The sequence below is a fragment of the Eptatretus burgeri genome, chromosome 18 (assembly GCF_056783735.1).
Source record: "Eptatretus burgeri isolate ZD-2024b chromosome 18, Ebu_testis_v1, whole genome shotgun sequence".
In the NCBI taxonomy this organism is placed as follows: Eukaryota; Metazoa; Chordata; class Myxini; order Myxiniformes; family Myxinidae; genus Eptatretus; species Eptatretus burgeri.
Genome location: NC_140978.1, coordinates 21,424,548 through 21,441,310, shown reverse-complemented (window position 1 = coordinate 21,441,310; position 16,763 = coordinate 21,424,548). Strand labels below are relative to the sequence as shown.

Genomic DNA, 16,763 nt, shown 5'->3' with positions numbered 1-16,763 from the left:
TAGGAAATGTAAAGAATATGGAACTACCCAGACTCTTCCTAGAGCTGGCCGTCCTACCAAACAGAACAACAGGGCAAGAAGGACCTTCGTCATGGAGGTGACCAAGAACACAATGACCACTCTGGCAGAACTACAGAGATCCTTGGCTGAGATGGGAGAACCTGCTGGAAAAAAAACAATCTGTGCATCACTTCACATATCGAGGCTTCATGGGAGAGTGGCCAGATGTAAGCTACTCCTGAGAAAAAAGGCCCATGACAGTATGCCAGGAGTTTGCAAAAAGTCATGTGAAAGACTGAGACCATGAGGTCAAAGATTCTGTTGACTGATGAGATGAAAATTGAACTATTTGACCTGAATGCAAAGCATTACGTCTGGTGGAAACCGAGCACAGCTCATCACACATTTAACACGATCTCTACCATGAAGTATAGTGGTGGCAGCATCAGACTATGGGGATGCTTTTCGGTGTCAGGGACTGGGAGACTTGTAAGGAAAGAGGGAACAATGAATGGAGCCCAATACAGGCAAATCCTTGAAGAGAACCTGCTTCAGAGTGCAAAAGCCCTCAGACTGTGGCGAAGGTTTATGTTCCAACACGACAATGATCCCAAGCATCCAGACAAAGCAACACTGAAATGGCTTCAGAACAAGAACGTGAAAGTCCTTGAGTGGTCCAGCCAAAGCACAGACTTGAATCCCATTGAGAATCTGTGGAAGGACTAGAAGATTGCTGTTTACCGACACTCCCCATCTAGCTTGATAGTGCTTGAGCAAAACTGCAAGGAAGAATGGGAGAAAATCCCCAAGTCCAGATGTGCAAAGATTATACAAACATACCCAAGAAGACTCGAAGCTGTAATCGCTGCCAAAGGTGCTTCGACAAGGTATTGACTCATGGAGCTGAATACTTATGTAAACAAGAAAAAGAGAAATCAGAGATTACAGAATCCTGTCAGGACTTGTTTCATGTGGTGTTTGTGTAGTTTTGTGTGGTGTATTTTGTTTGATGTTTGTGTACTGGTGTATTATGTAATTAATAATAGACATAACGAGAAATGCCACTTTATAATTGCTGGCAGTGATGACCTGGAAATAAGACATCCCACTTTTATGCAACCCCGCTTTGATTGGACACCTGACCCTGAGCTATGACGTTTATTATAATTAAATTGAATTCACAATGGGATTAAAATAAATTAAATTCAAATAAAATGGAAGACCAAATACTGGAGGTCCAGTCCTGCATTGGAGGCACCAAAAGGATCCAGAACAAGCAAAAAGCAAAGATGAAGTCATCAGGAGGAACCTGGATAGAATTGGGGGCTTCAGATGCCACTCCTCTTCCCTCAAATCCAACCAGGCACAAGTGAGCCTTATTAACAAAAACATACAAACACGAAAAAGAGCAATCAGAGATTGCAGACCCTCACCAGGACTTCTTTTGAGTGGTGTATTTAAAAAAAAAAAGTTTACAGGTTTAATCCAATATGGCTGCCAAACCTTGAGACCAATAACATCATGAATTTTTTTTTTTTACGTGGACCATTTTATCCCGAGATGACCCTCAAAAATGTTCATACTGATTGGATGTGGTGTTCTACATATACAATTATGACGTCATAACGAAGGCCCCTATGACGTCATAAAAATCACACTCATTCCACATGAGGAGTACTTGCCATGTGCCAAGTTTCAATTTTTTCCTTGGTGTGGTTTCAGAGATACAGAGGTCCAAAGTTTTTCCGTTTTTCTAATATTAGTGCGGCCCATACATGCGTGGCCGTACGTGCAAAAAAAAAGAAAAAAAAAGAATTGTGACGTCAATCGTGATGTCATAGCACCGTGTCCTGTCATTGGTTTGGTAAATAAATGGCCATAACTTGGGAACCACTTGTCCAAATAATATTGTTACGAATTCTGGCCCGCCTGGCGTGTGAGCGATTGCGTAACTCCAATCGCAACCGCGTCGGCCACTGGACGGACAATTCAGTCGTGACCCTCCTGGAACTACCGCCAGGAGCCAGTCACGGGTGGGGGTTTAACTTCACCATGATCGTGCCAATTGTCCACTCGCGCAGGATAGGGTTGCTCGCCAAATTCGACCTACCTAAGTACCTGCATGAGTAGTCGACCGGGCGATCGTACCTCACCGCAGGTCGGCCTAGGACACGAACCGCTTAAGCGGTCCATTCCGTGCTACAGTGATAACCGAGCGGTGTTATCGCCGACCTCGACAGATGTGATTCTGTTTACCGGGCGTTCAAAACCCTCTACTAATTTATTTCCCGATTCAAGATGGCACTTTCAAAAGGGAAGACGACGACGAATGGGATACATTTCACACAAGGACATTTATTTAAACAGCACATGTATATACAGCCAAGGCAGTCATGCAATGTACAGGCAGATAGAAGCAAAAGCAATACCACCGACTACGATTATTATTTACAAGCACAGTCACTTACACAGTTTCTACTTGGCAGGACACGGCGCCACAGCATGCATACGAAAACAAAGAAAAACCCTCCCCATAGGCAGGGAGGTAGACGGGGTTCGTAAACCTTTATGGCACGGGACCTGGAGGACTGAACGGGTCTCGTGAGACCGAAGGGTCTTACCCGTGCCCTCGTGGCACGACAGTGGGCAGGTCGCGATGTCGACTCCCCACGGCCTTGCGTAGCTGCCCCTGACCTCGGGCCCCTGGCGTGGTCAGCGAGCTCTCTCCGGCGTTGCTGCTGGTGCTTTCACGACCCACGACCGAACAAGAAAAGACTGAAGGGCAGAAGGGGCTTCAGGACCAGAGAGAGAACGGATGATGGACCACAGGGCGAGAGCTCATGGACCAGAGAGAACGGATGATGGACCACAGGGTGAGAGCTCATGGACCAGAGAGAGAACGGATGATGGACCACAGGGCGAGAGCTCATGGACCAGAGAGAGCGAGCCTCATGCGCGTCCGCCATTTTATAATCTGAGGCTCTGCCCTTCGCCCCACCCCGACCGCCTCACGCTGTTCATCCACCAATCGGCGGCGAGCTGCCCTCCCCCTGCCTCCGTCACACTCCTCGGAGAAACAGGCACGAAAAATCCTCGCACCCATCGGAACTCTTTTAGTTCCCTTTTTCGTTCGACGGTTTTCATCGCGGCTTGTTGCTTGTGTGGAGGTTTGTTCAAAATAACAATAGATAAAGAAAAACGGCTATCTCAAAGAGTCGCAGCCCGGTGAACACGAAGAAATACCTTTATACAACGGTGGGGAACTATCTGCACATGAACTTAGCGTCATAACTGATCTAAGGACCCTTTATGGTGTATTGTGAATTTCCACAGCCATAACAATATCAAACCTTGAAAAGGCACATCCTCAGGGCCCTAGCAATATACCTGGCAAGTTTCAATGAGATCGAAACAGCGGTCGCAGACAGACACACAGAGATTGCTGGAATTATAGACAGATGTCTGCCATACCACGTGACCTATGACGTCACAACATTCATTACAACATTCCACATGAGTCGTTGGATCACTGGTGAAAATTTCGTCTCAATCCGACAAGCGGTTGCTGAGAAAAACGCTCAAGTTGTATGTTGACAAACAGACAGATATATGGACTCAAATGCAATACCCTCTCCCCTGATGAGAGTAATTGGATATTTCTGTGTTTAATTTTTAATTGATTTGTAAGAATTTCCAAAAACATGTTTTCACTTTTGCCATTATGGGGTATATTTTGTGTTGATCGGTGGCAAAAAATCTTCAATTTAATCCATTTTAAATTCAGGCTGTGACACAACAAAATGTGACAAAAGTCGAGGGGTGTCAATCCTTTGTGGAGTCCAACTTTGTATTGTACTATTTGACTTGAAGACATTTGTACAGCGCAAAGTAAAATTGATGATAACCAAATAAATAATTTTATTTCTCTCTGGTTACCTTCTTTACCAGTGCAGGGTGTTGCAATTAACTACGGGAGACCTGAGCCAAGGGGTCGACTTGAGTGCCTCGCCAAGTGGCTGCCACCGTTGTGTATTTTGTCCACCATTGCTCGGCGAGGTATCATCAGGTAGCCGGTAGTTGTTCAAGATAGTGTTCTTTTGTGCTTCTGTTGTAAAGGAAAATAAGGCAACAGTCTAAGTACAATGTATAATTTCCGTAATTACACTAATTAGAGGTAATGTAATGAGTTAAGTTTTCATGCAATCCTACATCAATTGGGTTACGTCAAAGTTTTGAAAGATGATAATTCCTGTCGAAGACTGGGAGGACAGTCTAGACCAGGGGTCTCCAACCTTTTTGGGCGGAGGGCCACAAAACCAAAGTGGTGAGGGGCGGAGGGCCACGCCCAAAAAAAGGACGCTGAATTCCGAAAAAAAACAATATATATGTAATTAATATGTGGAAATTTAAACAAAAATTAGTGCTGAATATTTTTTTCTTGCCAACGAATATGATAAATGAATAATCGTGTTAAAATCACGTGTCTAATATGAATCAAAATCATAATAAAAATTACAGAACGCTTTGATCATTGACCCTGACAAATTGGCAGTATCGCGCGCCACATTGTAATGTAAACTTTATATGGCACCGCGGGCCGCATAAATCCGTCTAAGGGGCCGCATGTGGCCCGCGGGCCACAAGTTGCAGACCCCTGGTCTAGACTAGAGAGATGCACACTCACCGCTGAACTGTCCAGCCCAGCTATAAACTGTCACTGGTGTTTCGCGTGCGGAGTGATGAGTCAATGTGTGTGCCTTCCCTCGGATGGACCTTAAACTGGGCGTTCCGTTTGCCGACGCTAGTTGCTCGATCTTAAAGATCCCACGGTGTTCTTCACGAAGTGTAGGCGAGCTATCGCCGGCAACCTGAACAAATTGCAAATTCCTACCCAGACTACTTTATTTTATTTCATTTTTCTTTATATTAGACATGATGTAGGCTCGTGGAAGAGCTGTGATACAGAACAAAATCAGGGCACAACACAACGAAGGGAACAGCAGGAGAAAGGGGAAGCATCAACAGCAGGATGGAGGGACAAAGTAGATGACGAGATGGTGACAAAGTAATGACGAGATGGTGATGGACAAACAAGGGATACAGGTAATGACGAGGGGTAAGGTGGACAATCTTCATTAAAAAAAATTTGGGGAGGGGTGGTTTAACGGGTGTAGAAAAGATCATGATTTTGGATAGGGGATGACTTTAGATGGTGGTGAACAGCTGTCTTGAAGACCTGGAGGGAATAATGAGATTGAAGAGAGTATGGAAGGTGATTCCACAGGTGGGATAAAAGAGGAATAAATGAGTGGAAGTGTGATTCTGGATTTAGGCAGTTTCACCTGTAAGGAGTTGCTGGTGGATTCCGTGCATCCTGCAGATACCTGGGGGCGGGGACAAAGGACAAAGAGGGTAGTGGCTGCAAGAAATGAGGAGGGATAAGACAGAGAGACCACCGACCTGTCGGCGGTGGCGAAGTGTTAGGCCCATAGGCATCGTGAGAGATTCCAATGGCATTGAAGAACTTTGTTTACATGGCATCAAGCTGAGCAAGATGTGAGGCAGGGGAGCCAGCACAAAGAAGAGAGCAGTACTCCAAGCTATGGACGAAAGCTTTGTTGATGGACAAGAGCTCAGGTGTGCCAAGGATTGACTTTACACGATGCAGGATGCCCAGTCAGCATCTGGCTTTGTAGGCAAATTTTGAAATGTGGTTTACTTCGTCGAATGCCAGGCTCAGTCAGCTGGTTTGGGAAAGACTTGGGCCAAAATCTTTCCCCAGCCGACCCCAAGAGAAGGTTTGGGAATAATTGTGGCCACTAAAGAAGAAGAATATTGTTGCGGCTGTGGAAATTCGCAAACCACCATTCAGGTCCCGTAGGTGAGATAACTCTAAGTACATGTGTAGTTAGCCCCAAACCCGTTGTTTAGAGGGAATTTATGTGATTCATTCGGGCTGCGACACTTTGAGTTAGGCGTTTTTCTGTTCTATCTTTATTTTGAACCAACCACGTCTCAACCGCCACCCTCACAACAACCACCACCATCTTCGCCACTACGCCCGCTGACGACCACCATCCTCCAATTTTCACACGACGACAGTTTCCACGTTGGAAACCGTCGAGAACGCAAGGAGGGAAAGAAGAAGGCACAACGATGGCGCGTGGATTTATGCCGTCTGACTTCCCCGCGCTTTGGAGTGGCGGAAGAGCGATGCAGGTCAAAGGTGAGAAAAGGTCGGGGCCTCTTTTTGGGGGAATAATGCTCTGGCTCCAAGCCAAAAAAACTGACTCCCTCGGCCCCCGGACGGAGCGGGGTGGAGGGAAACCGTGAGGGCACGCAACCCTTCGAGAAGCTTCTCCAAGAAGCTCGAAGGGAGGCAGGGCCGAACAGGGGGCCGGAGTGAAGGGTGGAGCCCTGGGCTATTAAAGTCGGACACGGGCGAAGCGCTGGGGGTTGGTGCTCTGGCTCTCTTGGTCCTCTTCCTGTCTTCCGGCTCGCTCGTCCTCTTCTCTTCGTGGTGGCCATTGGCCTGGTCTTTTGTGGGGCGGTCCCGAGACCCCGCTGGCGGGACCAAGCGTCTTCCATTCCCCACACTGCGACCTCGAGCAACAACGTTCTCCCCCCCCCCCCTTCTGTCCGTGTTGGGATAGCGCCGGAAACTCCCTCCGTGGTGTCGAGCGGCCAACACGTGCCGGTGCTAGGCACGCCGGAGAGGACTCGCCTACCACGCCAGGGCACGGAGTCGCGGCCAGGCGAGACCACGTCGACGGACGTAGGAGAGGGACTCGATGGCCCAAAGGGAAGTCACCATTTCTTTTCGGGGTTTTGTATGGATCTAGTGGCGCCCTGTCTTGTAAAGTAGAACTGTCAGTGTTGCCGTGTGTACGCGTATTCGGTTGTAACTCTGCGTCCTTGTTTCTTTTGTTTACCTGATATAGGTGCATTCTGACTGTTTGGCTGTATATGTGTGCTCTCCGTGTGTCGTGTAAATAAAGTGTGCATTGTGTGAACTGTTTTCCCGTTTCGCTTCGTATTTTCTTTATTGACTCTCCATCCTGCTTCACGTAAAAGGGTTCGTAGTGGGCTTAAAACGCCCGATAATTAATCGGAACCATCGAGGCCGACGATAACACCGCTCGGTTATCCCGATAGCAGGGAACGGACCGCTTAAGCGGTACGTGTCCGGAGTCGGCCTGCGGCGAGGTACGATCGCCCGGTCGACCATCCGCGTAGGTACTTAGGTCGATCAAATTTGGCGAGCAACCCTATCCTGCGCGGGTGGGCAATTGGCACGGTCGTGGTGGGGTTAAACCCCCACCCGTTACTATCTCCCGGTGTAGTTCCGAGAGGGTCACGACAGAATTGTCCGTTCCGGTGGGCGAGGCGGCCGCCATTCGAGTAGAGCGGCCGATCGCACGCCGGCGGCGCAAATTCGCAACACTGGTGTCCGGGAGTGGGATTCGAATCCCTCCCGCCTCCAAGCTAAATTCACAGGGAATCGGTCCAGGGGTGAGAGGAGCGACCCCCGATTCCCTCCAAATTACGAGCAGGCCAAATTAACCCGTTACGAGAAATAAGCTGGAGTCTCAAGTCGAGTGGGAGCCGGGGGTAGTAGGAATGGATTTAGAAATGTTAGAATCCATGGTCCAGGATGAGATCCCCATGCAGGAAATGCTGGTTGTACAGGACAAACTTCCCCCCCAACTGAACCCAGAGTTTGAAATGGGCGCAGTGGCTGGGGTGGCGGACGAATGCCCCCCACGTGCGAATTCGCCCACGGATCGGACGATGGAAATGTTTGAGGCATTGATGAGAAAAATGGATACGAATATGCAACAAATGAACGAAATGAAAAGGAAAGTGGATACAAGCACGAATGAAATAAAAACAAATGCGTGCAGGATGAATAATCAAATGAACGCAAATATGCAGGCAATGAATGCCAATATGGAAGAAATGCGGGGTGAGACGCAGAACATGGGCCGAAGCCTGCAGGCGGGCATGAAGTCAATAACCGGGGAGCTCAAAATGGCGACGCCACGTGAAGGGAGCGAACGAGCTGGGAGGGAGTACAACGGTTGTCAGGCCCGCAATAGAGGCGGGTGAGGACAAAATAATTCGGAAGACGCGTTGGGCGAGGGTCGTGACAGAGAAAGTGACGGTGACCGAGAGGGATAAATTAAATGGGGTGACCGAAACGTGTGAGACGAGAGACGAGGTGACGAGAAAAGAAATAGTAGTTGAGACAAGGGCGATAACAAGGGAAGAGACGGAAATAATAGAGACACGGGAGATAGAGGGTGAATTGGACGGGATTGAAGACGAGCACACACACACACACACAGAGGTAGTGGAGGATAATGGGGGTGAGCTCGCAGAACGTGCAGGGACCTGGTGCGAGCAGTTGGATAGCCTCCTCCAGGAACGAGGGGAGGGAGTATGCCCCCTTGAGGCGACTCGCGACCAGGCGGGTTTGGTTGTGTCGAGCGAGTTTAAGGGGACGGGTGCTGTGGACAGGGGCAAGGAGAGCTTGGGGGGTATAGAGGCCCCGGAAACCCTTGGGGTGGCACAAATCCCTAGTGTGGTTGTCCCGGTGTGTGTGGTGCAAGGTGTGAGTGCGCCCCCGTGTGTGGAAGCGCCCCCGTGTGTGAGTGCTGTGGTGACGGGTGTGCCGGAGTCCGTGCCTCCCAGCACGCCGTGCGTGGAACAAACCACGGGAGTGGATGAACGGCCATGTGTGAATGGAACCAAGTGTGCAAGGGAAATGGCATGCGTTAGTGAGCGACCGAGTGTGAGGGAGACCGTGTGTGTGAGAGCGGTATGTAAGGGAGATGACGGTCGGCATGTGTGAACATGGTGCCGTGTCTCCCGGTGTGAATGTGATGGAGTGGAGTGTGAGCGTCGTGACACGTAGGAGTGCGTGTGTCGAATGGAGACGACGACGGCGACAGAGGAACGTGGGCCGAGTGGCGGCCGTAGATATTTTGAGGACCGCGCCGGGTTCACCCAGCAGCGAGCGCGAGGTCCGTGCTGTGCAACGCACGAGGCCACCACGTGCTCGCTTGCGGGAGTGAAACCCGGTCCGGAAACGAGCGCGGTGAATGTCGCCGATCCCGCGACGGACAAAGTCTAGGCAGGTAGACAGATTTGGACCGGACGGGTTCTCCACGCGAGGTTGTGTTAAGCTCCAACGGGCAGACCACATGTGTTCGCGTGGGGAACCCCTCGAGACGTGGGGCTTGTGTTTTTTTTATGCGCCGGGTGACGTCATGGCTGCGTGTATGGTTGGAATCCGACAGGAGGGTGGATCCCTGCCGGATGGTGCCGTCCAAGAGGGATGAGGTACACGTGCAGCTGCCATGACGTCACGCCAAAGGTGCGCGGCTGTGAATTGCCGCGCTGGTGCGCAGGTTGTGAGTTTCCGTGCTGGTGCTGCGCAATGAAAAAAAAAACTAATTTTTTAGCAAGCCTCGCTTTCGGGTGAACAGGATTCCCTGGGCATGCGGTGGAAGATCCCCCTGGCTAGGGCACAGGACACTAGCTAGTTAGGGGGAAGGGTTAGCATAGCTAGACCGGCTTCATGGGGCAGGGGTAAGTCCTCATGGGGCCCGTGGAATGGATTAGGTAGAGGGATGTAGTTCAGATTTAAGATGGGAATTATTTTTGGAGACAGTGACTGACAGTGAATGTGTAGAGGGGACATAGCTTAGCTACGTAGTGTTAAATGGAACGTGCTGTAGTTTAAGGGATGACGTGGGAGGACGAGTTAGTTAGGGGAGGTAGTTAGATGGATGGCAGAGTTCAGCGGTGTGTGGTGAAGAGTTGTGAGGTGAGTACATGTGCTTGGTGAGTGAGTGAGGCCAGCGGGTCTGTGTGAATGGAGCGAATGTGGAATGCATGGTGCGATGAGTGATTGGGGGGAGGAGTGACTCCGCCCAAGGGACCCAGGGGTCAGCGTAGAGTGAGTTAGCTGGGTTAGTCAAATTAACAAAAATGGAAGTCGTTTTGTTGTTGGTGGGAAAGTCGGCTCGAAACCCATTTGGAGGGGTGCAGGAGCCCTGTTGAGGGGCTGGGAGCATGGCTGCGAAAGGTGAGTATCGCTGAGTGGGTACCCCGGGCACCAGGCTAGTCAGCCGTGGTAGGCCAAGGGCCCATGGGGGGCCGGGATAGCGTAGTGGGCACGGGTGCGCCCACATGATGCGGGGGCCCGGGGCGCCGTTAGCCGCGTGGGCAGTGTTGTGGGCACGGGTGACCCTCGGAAAGGGGCCTGGGAAACCAGCCTGCCACCTGAGCGTTTCAGGGGAGTCGCCAGGGAGGCCACTCCCCGGTGTTTAGGAAGCTGGTAGGCTCGGAGGCAGTGTCGTGCCCGGGGGTGCCATAGCTGGAGAATCGGCAGAGGGTCGTGCTTGCCAAGGGAGCCATGTATCCCAGCCATGAGACCGTGTGAGGGCACGGGAAGAAAATTGGGGGGGGGGGCGAGGCCCGAAATTGTGAGGACACCAGCACAGGCGACGGGAATCTGGGTTGTTAGAACCAATAGATTAAGCGAGAGGCGCTTGTTGAAAGCCCCGGGGTATTTTAAAAGTTAAATGGATAGGGTAGGTTAGGAAGTGTACCCCTGCGCACCATCCATCCCTTTGCTCTCATTGTGGGCCGCTGGACCCACTTTGGGTTAGATCGCTGAAGTCTGAGGAGGCCATCCTGAGGCTTCGTTGTGCCTTGACACAGGACGCTAGCTCTCCCTTATTCCCCTCCGGGAAGGAGACGTAGGGGTTGGGAGTAGGCGAGGGGACGATAGGTTAGCCAAACAAGGACGATAAAGGGGGTTAGGGGACGAATTATAGTGGGCGATAGGAAATAAAAACAAACAAAAAAATTAATTGGGGCTAAATTGGTTTTGACAAATTAAGGGAGTGGGTATGTACAGTGACAGGCAAAGGCGATAGGTGGGAGGGAGACAGGTAGGTCGGTCCGAGCCCACCTTCTGAGTGGCCAGCACCACCGCACTCCCTCCACCAACCTCCATCTCAAGGCAAAAGGCTGGCCAGCTTCATCTGCTGGCTGTGTTACTTCAAGGCCTGTGGCGGCCAACTTCATCAGCAGCTGTTGTTTTGCTGCGAGGCCTGTGCCGGCCAGATCGTCTGCAGCTGCTGTGCTTCAAGGCCTGTGCCGGCCAGTTCATCTGCTGTCTGTTTTTACTGCAAGGCCTGTGCCGGCCAGTTTGTCTGCCGGCTATGTTTGCCTGCAGCGGCCTGGTTCTGCAGGCTGTGTTTGCCTGCTGCCTTTGCCATGCCATGCACACTGCCCATGTTCACCAGCCCCGTTCAATTTTGCTTTCCCCCCCTTGTTCATTGCCATGTGCGCCAGGATCATCAAGCAACAGTTTGCATGCTGCAGGGACTGCCCTGTGGGCAGCCGCACCAGGAGACTGTGTTTGTGCATCCCATGCACCGTTGTGGTTCACTGTGTTCATTTAAAAGGGGGAGGCCTTGGACTGCGTGTGAGCAGCCGGCCTCGTTCCCTGCCACCTGCATTGCTTGAGCCAGAGACTGCATGCGAGCAGCCTGGCTGCTTGCTAACTGCTTTCTTTTTGCAGAGTCCATTGATCCTGGGCCATGGTTTAGTGTAAAATTTGTAAGTTAAGATGTACTGTAAATATGAGTGCGCCCCCGGCATGTCCGTCTAGCGCTGGCAATTTGATTTAAGTCGTCCGTGTGAGTGAGTTTGTTTAGTTAGTTACTCAGCCCTCAGGTTATTTATTTTCCAGACACGAATACCATGAATGTCGCACTCAGGGATCCGAAGGTAAAACGTACGAGGGGAGAACTACACATGATGGCACACGAGAATTTGACTACACATGATGGCACACGAGAATTTGACGACTCTGAACGAGTCTGTAAAAAAAGGAGGGGGTAGTGTTACGGCTGTGGAAATTCGCTAACCACCATTCAGGTCCCGTAGGTGAGATAACTCTAAGTACGTGTGTAGTTAGCCCCAAACCCGTTGTTTAGAGGGAATTTATGTGATTCATTCGGGCTGCGATGCTTTGAGTTAGGCGTTTTTCTGTTTTGTCTGTATTTTGAACCAACCACGTCTCAACCGCCACCCTCACAACAACCACCACCATCTTCGCCACCACCCCCGCTGATGAACGCCATCCTCCAATTTTCACACTACGACGGTTTCCACGTTGGAAACCGTCGAGAACGCAAGGAGGGAAAGAAGAAGGCACAACGATGGCGCGTGGATTTTTCCCGTCTGACTTCCCCGTGCTTTGGAGTGGCAGAAGAGCGATGCAGGTCAAAGGTGAGAAAAGATGGGGGCCTCTTTTTGGGGGAATAATGCTCTGGCTCCAAGCCAAAAAACTGACTCCCTCGGCCCCCGGACGGAGCGGGGTGGAGGGAAACCGTGAGGGCACACCCCCTTCGAGAAGCTTCTCCAAGAAGCTCGAAGGGAGGCGGGGCCAAACACGGGGGCGGAGTGAAGGGCGGAGCCCCGGGCTATTAAAGTCGGACACGGGCGGAGCGCTGGGGATTGGTGCTCTGGCTCTCTTGGTCCTCTTCCTGTCTTCCGGCTTGCTCGTCCTCTTCTCTTCATGGTGGCGGCTGGCCTGGTCTTTTGTGGGGCGGTCCCGAGACCCCGCTGGCAGGACGGGGCGTCTTCCATTCCCCACACCGCGACCTCGAGCAACAACGTTTCCGCACCCCCCCCCTTCTGTCCGCGCTGGGATAGCGCCGGAAACTCCGTCCGTGGCGTCGAGCGGCCAACACGTGCCGGTGCGAGGCATGCCGGAGAGGACTCTCCTACCACGCCAGGGCACAGAGTCGCGGCCAGGCGCGACCACATCGACAGACATAGGAGAGGGACTCGACGGCCCAAAGGGAAGTCACCATTTCTTTTCGGGGTTTTGTATGGATCTTGTGGCGCCGTGTCTTGTAAAGTAGAACTGTGTAAGTGTTGCCGTGTGTACGCGTATTCGGTTGTAACTCTGTGTCCTTGTTTCTTTTGTTTACCTGATATAGGTGCATTCTGACTGTTTGGCTGTATATGTGTGCTCTCCGTGTGTCGTGTAAATAAAGTGTGCATTGTGTGAACTGTTTTCCCGTTTCGCTTCGTCTTTTCTTTTTGACTCTCCATCCTGCTTCACGTAGAAGGGTTATTAGTGGGCTTAAAACGCCCGATAATTAATCGGAACCGTCGAGGCCGATGATAACACCGCTCTGTTATCCCGATAGCACGGAACGGACCGCTTAAGCGGTTCGTGTCTGGAGTCGGCCTGCGGCGAGGTACAATCGCCCGGTCAACCATCCGCGTTGGTACTTAGGTAGATCGAATTTGGCGAGCAACCCTATCCTGCTCGGGTTGGCAATTGGCATGGTCGTGGTGGGGTTAAACCCCCACCCGTGACTGGCTCCTGGCGGTAGTTCCAGGAGGGTCACGACTGAATTGTCCGTCCGGTGGGCGACGCGTTTGTGATTGGAGTTACGAATCGCTTGCACGCCAGGTGGGCCAGAATTCGTAAGTGTATATATATATATATATATATATATATATATATATATATATATATATATATATATATATATATATATAATGAGCATCCTGTAATTTTAAAATGAATGATGAGCTTGCTTTCTTCATTCATTCAATGAATGATCGATGGAAATGAAATGGCACCCATGACCCACAAAACCAGAATTTTTGGGGGACTCGCCATATCGCTAATCCTCGTATATAGGGCCTCTAAGTCAAGATCCCCTGTCCCTACCCTGCTCCTGCTCCCCGTATAACATATTGGGTCCTGGTTATGTTCATTATACTGATGAGAAGTAATGAGGAGGATGTACAGTAGATGTAAAGAAGGGAAAGGAGCCCCGTCTTCCTTTAAACTAGACCTTTTCTCATTATATTATGTGTGACATCTTGTCCTGATCCCTGGTTCAAAGTGGCCATACATTAATGACTTCAGAAAACTCTTCTGGTAAAGCTATTTGAAATATATTATAATCCACATTATATGAGGTGTTTTTTGGGGCAAGTAAACCTATACTATCATCTTGCAAACTATTGTCAATTTTAAAGTGTAATCTTCGAAATTTAGGTAATTATTCCCCCAAGAGGCTCGGTTACACCACGTCTTTGAGGCCACTTTGGACTGGGCCTACAGTTACCGTGAAAGTGTGTTTGGCATTCATACCATATACCCACTTGGTCAAGAAATAAGGCGTCACACGTATTCTTTTTCAACATGTGGCGTTACGCTCCACTTACTTGATGCTGTACAGGCTCATATGACCAGAAGGAAGCCAGTAGCTGCACTTGCGTGGTTTGCCAGCACTGAGACAAACTCTTTGCCTGCATGGACTCTGGAATGTCCACCCATGACCGATCAGATTGGTTGTGAATGCAACTTCACATGGCCCTGCCACCTGCCGGGTCCCAAATGACCTCGAAGACGTAATGTAAATGTGCCTAAGGTGGGCACATTGCATTGGTCTCTCTTACTAATTAATCTTTCTCTCTGTTCTGTCCATGTCACTGTTGCACATAATGGACAGACAATGAAAATGGCAAAAATACAAGTTTTCTTTGTTTCATAAAAACAGGTCATGTTGGATGGGTTTTCTTGATTGATTTCCCTTGATGGATGTTTGTCTATAATTTTGGATTAGGATAGGTTCCTCTTGCATCCCATATCTAGCCTCGAGTTGCTTTCCTCTTTGCCATCTTACTTTTCCCCTCGTACTATGTTTTATATAGGATGAAGTAAAGGGTTGTGGGGTTGGAGTCCCATGACTTCACCTCGGTAATTGGTGAACCATAGTAGCGTTTAAATTGGCAAATCGATTCAGTGATGGCCATGTTCTCACTGGGCCAGGTTTTTGTGCAGCCAAGGAATCGAACACTCAAATAGCAATGAGGCCGATGTAACAAAGCTTTACCCATTCCATCATGGAGCCACTCATAGAGTAAGTGGTAACTCATGATTGTTTAAAATTACTGCCTCACGGCAACAACAGTGAGTAACATTTTCAGCTCAACGATGCACCGTAAGGAATCAGGACATGAACTCCACCACCAAACCCAACAAGTCGGCCACAAACACCGAAAAAGCAATCATCAGTCAAGGTAATGAGGGGAGTGAATGGGCACAGGCAGGAGATCCTGGTAACCTCAAGTGGCTGCCCACGCACCCTTTCTCTCTGCCTCGCAAATATAGCGGCAGCATGTGGGTGTGCAAGATGGCTCGGGATAGAGCCGGCATTGGAGCACTGTTTAATTGCACATTTCAGCAGAGGAAGGGAGGAGGGGAGATGGGGGACACTGTTCTAAGAAGGAAATTAAATTGCAGTTGGGGCAAAGTATTGTCCTGAGAATCTTTCAAGTCCGTAACTGACGTTTCATGGTGTGGTTGGATCTGCAAGAGATTTTCATTATCTGCAGCTTATTGCCAGGGTGCGATCATGCGAGATAGTAAGGTAGATTCAAAACTTAAGATGGCAGGCCCAGACCTGTGAATGGGGAAAATAGTTGGTTGGTCATGAGTGGTTGTCAACTGCAACACTGACACTGGCAATATGGTGGAAAGGAGGAATGGTCGGGATTAGCATGTCACATCATTTGCACACCATAGAGAGCAATATGTCACCGAAGAAGTCAAGATGACTGCACAGTGAGAGCTCTGTGCATGTCAATTACCCAACACTGTGGAGGCAAAAGCCAGTCTCTCCACAAAGATGTCGTGTGCTCCTTTTCCAATGAAGCTTATTGCAGATCACTATGGTTAAAGATGGAGGAAAGAGTAATTAGGGAAGAAACAAATAGTTGAAGAAGTTTCGGAAACGATTGGAGTTTAAATCTGGAAGGGAAGTGAAAATGGTGGAAGTGCAAGTGCAGAATGGGGTTTGGGGGGGGGGGTACAAGTGGTTTCAGAGCAGATGGTTGTAGAAGTGCAGATGACTATGTGAAGGTGTAGTGCATATGAATTTTGGGTGGATATAAAATGTAATATCAGATGTTGATATTTCCATCATCTTTGTATTCTTCATCTTCTTTTGTATGCAGCACATGGCTGTGCGAAGCATTGTTTGCTGGGGGTGCAGCTGCACCACTGATGCAATGTCCCTTGTCAGTTCGAGCAGGAATTTTTGAATTTGTTCAGGATGCCGGCAATAGTTCGCCTATACTCTTCATGAAGGACACCATAGGATCTGTAACATCCACCAACCAACGCTGGCAAACAGGATGCCCAGTTTAACATCCATCCGAGGGACGGCACGCACGCTCATGCCTCGCCCTGCCTGTGCGACACCAGGATGATAGTTTGTCGCTGGGTCGACAGTCAAACCCAGGCTCGAAAGCTCAGATGTGAGAGTGCATACTTCTAGGCTATTCTGTCAGCCCCTGATATTTGCATTCCAGAGTGGACATGCAGATGAGGTGTACAGGTGGAGATGTAGTGGAGGATGGAGGTTCAAGTAAAGGTGCATATGCAGGTAAGGGTGAGAATGCAGGCTCGGGCGGAGTTGCAGGGTTAATGCATTGCAGGAGTGGCAAAGTAGCAGGCTTGCTGTTCCTATTAGCCAAATTGTAAGGCCAGTACATGAGTTAATGGAAACCTGGAAAACAGACAACACTGAAAACGAAAGGAATGTGTGGGTGTAGAATGGGTGGATGGAGGTGGTGAAGTTGAACAATGTGAAGTCAATTATGTTTCATTTCAATTTTGCTGGTGCACTCCTTTGGTTTGTGTTAGC

At 49.8% G+C, this 16,763-nt stretch overlaps 1 protein-coding gene across 8 annotated transcripts in view; it reads left to right on the top strand.

The window, feature by feature from the left end:
- The window catches only part of LOC147008707 (copine-9-like), a 180,031-nt gene that overhangs the window by 20,424 nt on the left and 142,844 nt on the right, over window positions 1-16,763 (top strand). The gene's annotated exons all lie outside the window — the stretch shown is intronic.